The sequence below is a fragment of the Bos indicus x Bos taurus genome, chromosome 5, assembly GCF_003369695.1.
Source record: "Bos indicus x Bos taurus breed Angus x Brahman F1 hybrid chromosome 5, Bos_hybrid_MaternalHap_v2.0, whole genome shotgun sequence".
NCBI lineage: Eukaryota > Metazoa > Chordata > Mammalia > Artiodactyla > Bovidae > Bos > Bos indicus x Bos taurus.
In genome coordinates, this window is record NC_040080.1 from 76,435,915 (window position 1) to 76,446,622 (window position 10,708).

Consider the following 10,708-nt stretch of genomic DNA (forward strand, 5'->3'; position numbering starts at 1 on the left):
AGCTGCTCTTTGCCCCCCTTCACTAGCTGTCTGCAGAAGGTTTCTAGAACAACAGCCACCATATACTGAGCTCTTTCTGTGTACTCGGTACTCAGCTAAATGTCTATTCACTTCTCTTGGCAACTCTGTGAATATGAACAATTACTCTCTTCATTTTCCACATGAGGAAACTGTTCTGAGAGGTTAAAATAGCACCCAGTTCACACAGCTAGTAAGTGACAGAGTTGGGAGTCTGAGGCAAGGAGGCCCACAGGGACTACATTTGTAGGGAGCATCTCTTTGTTGCCAGATGGAGGCACAGAGGCTTCTGGTGAGGGGAAGGTGCTTTTCAGAAAACAGTGCAGAAAAGTGAAACAAATTCATGGAGAGGGCTGCCACAGAGCCACGTCCCTATGGCGGCCAGAGGAAAACTTCCCAAGAATCCTAGGTCCTCTGGATGGCTGCCCTATTGCTCTCCATGCTCAGAGCCTCTGTGCTGACAGAAGTGAGCCAGCTACAGAAGTGAGTCCCCAGAGTTCCCTTTGGGACACCTGCTCTGAGGGCAGTGCTCACAGACGGTTGACATTATGACTTATCCTGAGGTTTCATGCTACACCCAGTCTCCATAGCAACCCTGGCTCTCTGGGTAGCACCCCAGGGCAGGCTGGGATATTACAGAGCTCCTATCTGGGAGCTCTAGGTCAGAATCTTTGCTGGATGTACAAGGAACTTATCCCTATTGCTTTGAATAAAAAATGTGAAAATCACAACTAAGAACCAAAAATTCTTGGAGGAAAGAAAATCTTAAAGAATATCCTTCAGTGAAGAATTTATATTATACCTTGCTTATATTGAGAAAAAAAAGATGGAAAGGAGAAAAAAGAAAGGAAGCATTTTAAAAGCTGACATGGTTTTTATAATGGGCAATTTATTTTTCTATTTTTTCCAAAATATGTAATATGTTTACTTTTTAAATGAAAAACATATATATTTAAATTCCCCCTTTCTTTCTAGGATGCCTTATGTCTTTCTTTAGGAGTTAGAAGGGGATAGATGACCAAGACGAGATAAGTCAATCTTCTCTGCCCTTTATGACTTTGAGTAAATCATCTGATTGCTTTGATCATTTTCTCATTTTTAAAAATGGGAAAAATAGTAAAACAGTAGTACTTTATAAAGCTAGGATGAGCAGTGAATGGGTTAATCTGGATAAAATTTTTATTACAAGTCTCAGTTCAGTTCAGTCGCTCAGTTGTGTCCAACTGTTTGCGACCCCATGAATTGCAGCACACCAGGCCTCCCTGTCCATCACCAACTCCCAGAGTTCACCCAAACTCATGTCCATCGAGTCGGTCATGCCATCCAACCATCTCATCCTCTGTCGTCCCCTCTCCTCCTGCCCCCAATCCTTCCCAGCATCAGTCTTTTCCAATGAGTCAACTCTTCGCATGAGGTGGCCAAAGTATTGCAGTTTCAGCCTCAGCATCAGTTCTTCCAATGAACACCCAGGACTGATCACCTTTAGGATGGACTGGTTGGACCTCCCTGCAGTCCAAGGGACTCTCAAGAGTGTCCTCCAGCACCACAGTTCAAAAGCATCAATTCTTCGGCGTTCAGCTTTCTTCACAGTCCAACTCTCACATGCATACGTGACCAGCTCAGAGTAAATGCTCCTGATAAGTGTTAGTTATCCTGTGTGTGTGCGTGCTAAGTCACTTTAGTTGTGTCTGACTCTTTTTGGCCCGTTGGCTGTAGCCTGCCAGGCTCCTCTGTCCATGTGCTTCTCCAGGCAATGATTGACTAACTAGCTCATTGTGTTATTCTCATGATCGTCGGCATTATTATGACCACCAGAGGGCACTCCTGGCTCTGGAGTCCTCCATGGGGATCTGGTCTTTCTTGGGACACCAGGATTCCAATGTTGTGTGCCTGTTCTTGGTGGATAGATGTGAGAGGAAGCACATGGATGCCCCTTGCTCACTTGCTGATCTCTAAGATACCAGCCATGTTCTGGGAGAGAAACTAGCTTTAGGTTGGAAGTGACTGACTCTCTAGCAATAGTGGTAGCTGACCACGTCACTCCCAGGAATGCACTTGCGATTCAGATCTTTCCTCTGGAGTTCCCATGGACAAGCAGGGATGATGTTCCCCGTTCAGTACTGAACAGGGACCTCCCAGGGATGGTGGGGATGGAGGAGGGGCAGGTGAGCAGGCCTGAGGTTTCTACTGCTTGGGTTGGGTGCAGGGCACAGAGGACAGGCCTGTATTCTCTGTTTTAATGGTCACTGGCTCTGGAAAGCCACATAGAAAGAGCATAGAATCCTGGATTAGTCGAATACCTAGGCAACTTCATGCAGTGATGCAGCTTCATTTTCTGTCCAATCTGTCTTCAGGCCTCACCTCTCCTCTAAGCTCCATACTTGTCTGTGTATCCAGTGTCTACTTGATATGCCTGCTTGGATGGGGTTTAATAAACCCAAAATAAAACTGTTCCTTCTGACAATTAACAAGAAGCAACAACTATTAATATTACTACAACAAAAACAAAACAGAGAATGAGCCTGTATTCTCAAAGTGTCATTCATTTACTAAACAAGCACATCCTGAGTGTCCACCCAGTGCCGGACAGTGAACTTATCTCTGGGGTGGGAAGCAGGTACCGCAGTGAACAGAAGGGGCACAATCCCCCATCAGGGGTTTATGTGAAGAGAAACCGAGTGACTCTAACAAGGAAACTGGCAATGCTGCTCTGCTGTGCACTGGTGAAAAGCAAAGCACACAAAAATGTGAGGAGTGTTGTGCTCGCTTCTGGGTACATGTTTGAGTAGAGCCAGTGTGAAACTGACACATCTTGAGTAGAGAGAGAGCAGGTTATAAAGGGGCTCAAGGCCATGAGATGTAAACAACAGTTTGGGTCTTGGTTTGGCAAGACTGGGCTTCCCTGATAGCTCAGTTGGTAAAGAATCTGCCTGCAATGCATGAGACCCCAGTTTGGTTCCTGGGTCAGGAGGATCCGCTGGAGAAGGGATAGGTCCCCTCCCCAGTATTCTTGGACTTCCCTTGTGACTCAGCTGGTAAAGAATCCGCCTGCAGTGTGGGAGACCTAGGTTTGATCTCTGGGTTGGGAATACCCCCTGGCTAAGGGAAAGGCTACCCACTCCATTATTCTGGTCTAGAGAATTCTATGAACTGTATAGTTCATGGGGTCGCAAAGAGTGGGACATGACTGAACAACTTTCACTTTCATTTGGCAAGATTTGGTCTCAAGAAAAGATGTGGGCAGGCGTGCACTGGGACCTTATATTGTGCTTGTGCTTAGTCGCTCAGTTGTGTCTGACTTTGCAACCCCATGGACTATAACCTGCCAGGCTCCTCTGTCCATGAGGATTCTCCAGGCAAGAATACTGCAGTGGGTTGCCATGCCCTCCTCCAGGGGATCTTCCCAACCCAGGGATTGAATCCAGGTTTCCCACATTGCAGGCGGATTCTTCACTGACTGAGCCATCAGGGAAGCCCAAGAATACTGGAGTGAGTGGGTAGCTTATCCCTTCTCCAAGGGATCTTCCCAACTTAGGAATTGAACCTGGGTCCCCTGCATTGCAGTTGGATTCTTTACCAGTTGAGCAACCAGGGAAACCCTGGGACCTTAAATAGATGCAGCATAATGGCGTTCTTCAAATGTCTGACACTGGTCCTGAGTGTGGAGAAAGATGGACTCATTAGCTGTGGATCCAGGGGTAGACTGAGAACCAGTGGGCTCTGGCTGCCAGAAGGCAGCTTTGCCCCCAGGCTGGAGAAGGCCGTCTCCTGAGTGTGGTGTTTCAGTGCACAGCGGGTCACCAGGTGGAGGTGAATTGTCCTTCACTCGAGGGATTCGGCCAGATGAATCTTGGCAGGAGTGTTATAAGGAGGATTCTATCAAAGGTAAGGCACTGCACGAGGCAACTCCGAAGTTCTCTTTCCACCCTGAGGTTCTGGGAGCAGGCAGATTAACAGCACAGAAATGCACTGTGAATGCATTTACTCTCACCTGGAGCTGGGGCACCATCAGCAACCTCTGACGACTGTTCCTTGGTGTCCTGCAGGTGAAGAGACTCTCCATCCCATAATGTCCCAGTAATTCCAAAAGGCAGAAGCAGCTGGATCTTGGGGGCCCAGAGGCATGATGAGGCTGAAGCCCCAGCTCTTCTCCAACTGGGGCCCTAGGCTGCTAGTGCTATAGCCTTGCCTCTCTGTCCGCATCCTGACCTGCCTCCTCCCCGTGACTAACACCCCCAGACACCAGCTGCCCGGGAGGGGAAGGGGCTCATTCATTACCTCCTTGATCTCAGATACACAATCATCTTTCTTGCATTTTCCCTGCTCATAAGACTCTTAGATACCAATTTCTTGGTTATTCTCTTTGGTAGACAACCTATTTGGAAGAGATTTTAAATGTTAATAGAAGTTTAAGAAATGAGTATGTATGAGTGGATTACATGTTAGCCCTTGGATTACCAAGGGTGTGATGCCTGGAAAGATTGAAGGCAAAAGGAGAAAGGGGTGGCAGAGGATAAGATGGTTAGATAGAATGGCCGACTCAATGGACATGAATTCGAGCAAACTCTGGGAGATAGTGAAGGACAGAGGAGCCTGGCATGCTGCAGTTCATGGGGTTCACAGAGTGGGATAGAACTCAGTGACTGAACACCAACAACAAGCAGGCCTCTGCCCAGAATGGAAGGAGAGCCAGGCCAGCCAGGCACTGGGGGTACTGAGCGGGCCCTGGGAGGCTGTGTGGAGCACCCCTTCACATTTCTGCCTTTCCCCCTTACCTCTCATCCTGCCCTGTGCTTCCTTCTTTTATTTTCCTTCTTATCACATTAGACTCAGGGACCTTTGCCCCTAGCAAACTTTGCTTCCCTGGATTACTGCCCTCTAAGGTTTCGCATGTTCAAATCCATCCCGGGGGCTGGGACTGACAGGGCCAGCAATGCCCTCCAGGCAGGGCAGCCTAAAGCTTAGAGGGGTGTCCTCAGGTCATGGTGCCAGGGGATTGTGCTTGGGATAGGTATTGCTGTTGTTGTTGTTTCCCTTATTTTTGCATGAATTGAGCCTTCCGAAAACACACGCTGATTTGAGGTGACTCAAGTAGTTTAAAGGCTTCCCAGGTGGCACTAGTGGTAAAGAATACACCTGCCAACGCAGGGGATGCTAGAGACTCGGATTTGATCCCTGGGTGAGGAAAATCCAGTGGAGAAGGAAATGGCTATCCGCTCCAGGATTCTAGCCTGGAGAATTCCATAAACAGAGTAGCCCGGTGGGGGTGAGCTACAGGCCATGGGATCACAAAGAGTCGAAGGGCATGACTGAGCATCCCAACATACACACAGATAGTTTGAAGAGACTGGAGCCCTGAAACCACAGTCCTGATTATGTCCCAAACCTTCTCCGCTGGAGGCAATTTCAAGTGCATCTCGGATCCTCCGGCAGGATTCAACATCACTGTGACCCTCGGCTTTAGAGGGATGAACTGGAGACATGATCAGGGGCTTTCCCAAGCTCAACGTGTCAAATGCTGCCATCTGGAGGCAGGCCGAGGCCTCTCTTTGGTCTTGGACTTTCCAAGTGGAGTTTGCTAAATGCTGTTTTATCAGATGGGCTTAAAGCAGGGAATTTAAGAAATCATGTACCTAGATCTTTGACTCTGCGAAGGAGTCAGTTTTATACTTAAGGGGAGAAACATTAAACATTCTCATATCTTTCATTTATTTAAAATTTTTTTTTAGCCTTGCTTCAAGGTATGTGAAGGATCTTAGTTCCCTGACCAGGGATTGAACCTGTGGCCTCTGCATTGGAAGCATGGAGTCTTAAACACTGAACCACCAAAGAAGTTGAAACACTCTCAAATCTTACTTTTGTTATGAAGTCAAGCCTATTTCATTAAATAATAATAAAAATAGTTCACAAGTACTGGGCCATAACCTTGCACAGACCCTACATTAATTGCTTTAAATCCACTATTTCATTTAATTGTTAAAATAACCCAGTGAAGAAGGTACTGGCATTAATGTCATTTCACAGTTGATGAAATTGAGGCTAAGACACATCAGGTAACTTGACCAGGTTGTGCAGTTACTAAGTGTCTGAGCCTGAATAGAATTGGGTGCCTTGGCTTTTAATCACAATACTATTTAATAACATGATGATATAATAATGAGAGCAAACATTCATTAAGTGCTTACTATGTGACAGGTAATGTACTATGACTTTTGTAGGTACTAACTCATTTAATACTCACAATAATAGTATTACTATTATCCCTATTTTATCTGTGAGGAAAGCAAGTCACAAAATGGTTAAGTAACTTCACAAGCAGTGATGGATGTGGGACTTGAACCCATGTAAACTGAGTCCAAAAGCTAACCTTTTTGCCCTTAATGTTCTCTTCTTAATGCAGGTTGATTAGACCACATTTGAAATTTGGTTTTATGGGTAGAACATAAAGTAAAAGCAAGTTCTTGCTCTGTTTTCTGTGTCCTTGGTATCGTGTGGACCACAAAAGACCATGGATTTGCCTTACATAACATTTTACCACTGACCAACAGAAGTGTACCCTGTCTGCTGAAAACTACATCAGAGAAGTGTGAGCCTGGTACTCAGCCAGCACCAGGCCATGGATGCACGGTGGCTGTGATGCCCACATGATCCATGTCAGATCTTTTTTATTCCAGAGGCCCTGCAGCATGGGATTGTGTGTGTCAGCAGCTTTAAAGTTCTAGATGTCACTACCAACTCTGGACAGCTCTGGATCTCAGGAGCTGTGTTTGTGTTAGAACTGTACTACACGTCTGATGGGGTAACGACAGGGTGGAGTTTGCAAAAGCTGTGTGTGGGTGGTGGCCTTGGGTAATGGATGGGGTAGTCCTGGTGGCTGTGGGGAGAGGCCTTCTGGAAGTGATGGGACAGTGGGAGAGTTCATTTCTGTTTTTAACATTGTATTTCTTTATTTGGGCTGTGCCTGGTCTTTGCTGCTGTGCGGGCTTTTCTCTACCTGTGGGGAGTGAGAGTTACTCTCTAGGAGTGGTGCACGGGCTTCTCCCTGTGGTGGCTTCTTTGCGGCACATGGGCTCCAGGGCACATGGGCTCGGTAACCGCTGCTCCCTGGCTCTAGAGCACAGGCTCAGCCGGTGTAGTGCACGGGCTTCGTTGCTCTGTGGCATGTGGAATCTTCCCAGGCCAGGCATCGAATCCATGTCTCCTGCATTGGCAGGTGGATTATTTATCACTGAGCCACCAGGGAAGCCCCTAGAAGTCAACTTCTAATCTGATGTTGGGCTTCCTACTCTTTGTTCTCAAACTCCCAGGGCCCTTCTCACAGGCTCTCTGAGTACCCCTGAGAAGGATTTTCTGAGGAAAGTACCCTTCTGGGAAAGCACTACACACAGGAGTGTTCGGCTCTCTTGTGTTCGGTGCTTCTGACTTCCGGTCTTTCACCAGTTTCTTGTCCCTCCAAGCTTTTAGGGGTTTTATTTCCTAGGTAATGAGTGGGTTTGATCTTCTTCCCAGCCATCACTTGCCGCCACTGCAATAGGATTTACCAACTATGGCTTAGCTGTTTCTTCTTCCCCCACGTACTGACTTGCCCTTTCCCTTAGGAGAGTGAAGTCGGCTTTTAAAATTTACACCTCCCTTATCTTCCCTCTGTGTGGAGCTGCCCCTGTTATTCAGTGCTCCAGTGCAAGGTGACAAAGAGCACTGACCTCAGACTGACTGATGGGTCTGGAGGCCAATGGCTGGAAATAACGGGAGGGCTCTGGGCTGCCTCCCTCCATAGGCAGGCAGGCAGCCTGCCAGGGACTGTGACCAGCAGCTGTCGCGAGGTGAACCCAAGTGGAGAGGCTCGGGTTTCTCTGGTGGGAATGACACAGAAATGACATGCTGTTCTTGTGTCATCTGGGATGTGACAGCCCTGCACGGCCTGCTGCCAGCGGGACCTGTCAAAGTTAATGTCACGAGTCTCCGTGTCTCGAATGATCTGCACTGTTGTTGAGCCCAGGAGAAAATGGAGACTGTACAGTTCAACCAGAGATGCAGGTCAGAAAAGAAATGAATTGGCAACATAGGGCTGCTGGAGTCTCCAGCAGTAAGTAGAAACGTGCTCTGAGATCATTAGCTTTACATCTTCTTATTCTTTCCCTCTTTGCACAGTTTGGGAACTCATAGTGGTTGAGGTCTCCATGGAGCTGGTGATGCTTAAGTAAAAGAATCTGAACTCCTGATACCCACTGGGGCCAAACAGGCAACACCTGATTGAAGCAGGTCTAGCAGAGGGCATAGTAGGACTGTAAAACTGAATAATCCTGGCTAAGCGAGATATGAGAAAATCAGATTCAGACCACCAACCACCACTTTCCCACTGCAGACTAAAGTTGTGTGTCTAACTTTGTCTTAGACTGCTAAGTAAAGGAACTTATTAGTTAACATTTTTCAATTAAGAGGCTTCCCTGGTGGCTCAGATGGTGAAGAATCTGTCTGTAATGCAGGAGGCCAGGGTTCGATCCCTGAGTTGGGAAGAGCCTCTGGAGAAGGGAATGGCTACTCACTTCATTATTCTTGCCTGGTGAATCCTATGGACAGAGGAACCTGTCAGGCTACAGTCCATGCAGGCACAAAGAGTGGACACGACTGAGGGATGAATGCACACGCACACACACACGTTCCACTTAATGTAAAAAAAAGGGACAAAATCAGATTCAGTAAAATTGTTTTTAAGTGCTTCTACTGTTGCACTTTCTCTTCATGGAAATGGTTCTGGGATGCTCCAGTATAAACCTTTGGGTGATGAACAAGTCACAATGACCTTATACCGAGTTTAGGCCCTAAAGTCAGCACAGAGTGAGAACACTGGTAGAGTGAAAACTGCTACTGCAAATCTCTTAGGGAGGTTCCCTGTCAGGCATATTATTAATTACCTTTTTCAGGAAGTCCATATGGTCTGGATGTTAAAAATTGTTGGAAGTCTTTCATTTGAACAGCAGATGAAATGGTTGGCTAGTGTTTAGGAGCCAAGTTGTTTGGGAAATTCTAGTGCTGTGTCTTTAAGCACCAGAATCACTCTCAGCACATTCGAATTGGGACTAATTGAGTGGGCTTTGCATCTGGCATCTCCTAGTCACGCGGGGGTCTGTGTTCCCTGTAGGGAGGGTGGAAGTGAGGGGGAGGAGACCTTTCTTTTATGTACATACGCAATGCTTCTCTCTCCTTTTTTTAAAAAGCTCTTTTTGTTCTGTATTGGAGTTTAGCTGATTAACAGTGTTGTGATAGTTTAGGGTGAACAGCAAAGGGACTCAGCCATACATGTACATGTATCTCTTCTCCCTCAAACTCCCCTCCCATCCAGGCTGCCACATAACATTGAGCAGAGTTCCATTTTAAATATAGCAGTGTTCACATATCCATCCCCAAACTCCTAACCGAAACTTCCCCCCACCTGTCCTTCCCAGAAACCACAAGATCGTCCTCTAAGTGCACAGGGCTTCTCTTTCCTTTGCCGAGCTCACTTAGATGAATACATTCAATGCGATTCCAGCATTTGGAAGGATACACCTACACACTTCATATGTGTGCAGAGAAGGAATGAGTGGTCTTGTGCTGAATCCATACACTTGTTTCAAGCTTTGACTAGTGGCAAAGTACCATCCTAGGTTACAGCCAAGAGTTGAAGTTTGTTTTAGTGAAGACAGGGATCATGAGCAGAACAGGTTTAACTGCAGGGAAGGTGTTTACAGAGACATAGGCTCTGGGGTTGGGCTGTTCTTCACGGACACAATGCATTTCCTCATAGATTGTGTGCAAAACTGATTTTGTGTCCCTCCTCTGCCCGTTATTAGCTCTATGACATGAGTACACTATCTCACTTCCCTCCGTTTCCTTATCTGTAAGATGAATATAGTGATACCTCACAGTTCATTAAAAGAACTACACATGATAATATGTGTAACAGCATTTCAGCCATAGCATTTGATGCATAATAGGTGTTCTGAAAAGGTGGCTCCCAAGGTTCCCCACCAAATTCTGGAGCTATCGTGGAGCTGCTCCAGTGGTTATGGCAATTGATTGCTCATCTGCATACAGACATTTCTATCCTAACCTATTTCATTGTTGTTTTTTTTTTGTATGTAGTATAGGGTGGTGGCTCAAATGGTAAAGAATCTGCCTGCAATGCAGGAGACCAGGGTTCGATTCCCAGGTTGGGAAGATTCCCTGTAGGAGGGCATGGCAACACACTTCAACATTCTTGCCTGGAGAATCCCCAGAGCAAGGAGGAGGCTGGTGGGCTACAACCCATGGGGTCGCAAAAGAGTGGGACACTACTGAGCAACTAAGCACATACAGCACGTACATAGAGTAGCAGAATCAGCAACGAGCCTAAGAGACCTGGGTTGAAACCCTAGATTGAAATTTTAACTGTTGTGAACCCCCTGACAAGTTATTTAACTTTTCTACTTCTCCCAACATAACAGGTGATAGTACCTGGGGAAGGTTGATTTAAATGACGTATGTGAAACACCAGGCACACCCCAAGCACCCAGTAGATGTTAATCCCCCCACCCCCGCCACTGCCCCCCTTCTCTTTTTGTTTTCTTTCTGCCATTTGGGTCAGTTTTCTCAATATTCATCATCACTGTCTCTTCCTTCGTCCCCGTGTATAGAATCTCCAGAACTGCAATTGAAACAAGCCTTTGAG